The sequence below is a fragment of the Artibeus jamaicensis genome, unplaced genomic scaffold, assembly GCF_021234435.1.
Source record: "Artibeus jamaicensis isolate MK-2021 breed Jamaican fruit bat unplaced genomic scaffold, CSHL_Jam_final scaffold_378, whole genome shotgun sequence".
Taxonomy (NCBI): domain Eukaryota; kingdom Metazoa; phylum Chordata; class Mammalia; order Chiroptera; family Phyllostomidae; genus Artibeus; species Artibeus jamaicensis.
Window position 1 is genome coordinate 3,973,097 of NW_026522044.1, and position 1,519 is coordinate 3,974,615.

Sequence of the window (1,519 nt, forward strand, 5' to 3'; positions counted from 1 at the left end):
CTTCCATTACAAGATGAGGTCTGTGTATGTTCAGTTCTCCATCAATGTCCTTATTCAGGAGAGTGATTCTCTTGTTGAAATCAAAAATTTCTTGGGTAAAAAATGCACCCACAGGGTTCAGATGAGGTCAGGTGTTGTTTGTTCAGTGTCTCAAGCTCAGAAAGATGAGTTGACTGTTGAAGAAAACAACATTGGACTTGTACCAAATTCTACTGCCTTGATTCAGCAAACCACAACAATTAAAAACAAGGATATCAGAAAATTTTTGGATTGTATCTATGTTTCTGGAAAAAGAAACATTTCATCAGCCTGATAAATAAGATCCAAGTTGTCTAGCTATAGAAAGAGCAAGATGCCAAATGATTCCTCAGACTTATTTGTGAAATGTTAAAGATTCAGGCCGTACACAAGCCACCACTGCCCCAGAGCTTCCTGTGCTCAGCCATGGTCAGCCCCACTGTGTTCTTAGACATTGCTGCTGATGGCGAACCCTTGGGCTGTGTCTCCTTCAAGCTGTTTGCAGATAAGTTTCCAAAGACAGCAGAAAACTTTTGTGCACTGGGAAGAAATAATTTGGTTAGAAAGGTTCCTGCTTTCACAAAATTATTCTGGGATTTATGTGCCAGGGTAGTGGCTTCACATGCCAGATTGGCACAGGTGGGAAGTCCATCTATGGGGAAAAATTTGATGATGAGAATTTCATCCTGAAGCACACAGGTCCTGGCATCTTGTCCATGGCAAATGCTGGACCCAACACAATGGTTCCCAGTTTTTCATCTGCACTCCTAAGACTGAGTGGCTGAACGGCAAGCATGTGGTCTTCCACCAGGTGAAAGACACCATGGATGTTGTAACAGCCATGGAGAACTATGGGTCCAGGAATGGCAGGAGCATCCAGAAGATCACCATTACTGACTGTGGACAACTTTAACAAATTCGACTTGTGTTTTATCTTAACCACCAGACAATTCCTTCTGTAGCTTGGGAGAGTACCCCTTTACTCTCATCTGCTTGGAATGTTCTATAACCTTCGTGCTCTTACCCCAGTCCATTTGGTCCCATATTTTCCTTACTCCTTCCAATTCTACCTGGATTGCAGAGTTAAATTTATGATTATGAAAGAAAAGCTAAATAGCCAAAAATAAAGATGCAATAAAAGCCATATACTGATTTGAGAAAAATAAAAAAACAGAGGTTGTGGAAGGGGGGCACAAATTTCTAAAATACCACACCTTAAAATTTTGGCAAACTCATGAAAAATTTTCAGACTGTATCACTATGTGTAAGGAAAAATCCCTGGGGATTCTTTAAGAGTATAATGGTATAAATCTGTAGCATATATAGCTAGGATATAAGATGATGCCCATATTTTGGTTGAGAAATGTAGGTATGTATTATAGTTATAAAACAACTGAATCAGCAAAACTTTTATGGTTCTATACAGTATTTAGTTAAAAACAAAAAACAGGTAACTCAATGGAGAAGACCAATGTATGGTAGGAACAATGGTTTGTAGAGT

At 39.3% G+C, this 1,519-nt stretch overlaps 1 pseudogene; it reads left to right on the top strand.

The window, feature by feature from the left end:
* The first annotated feature begins 444 nt into the window (after positions 1–444).
* LOC119055156 (peptidyl-prolyl cis-trans isomerase A-like) lies at positions 445–931 on the top strand (annotated as a pseudogene).
* The last annotated feature ends 588 nt before the right edge of the window (positions 932–1,519 follow it).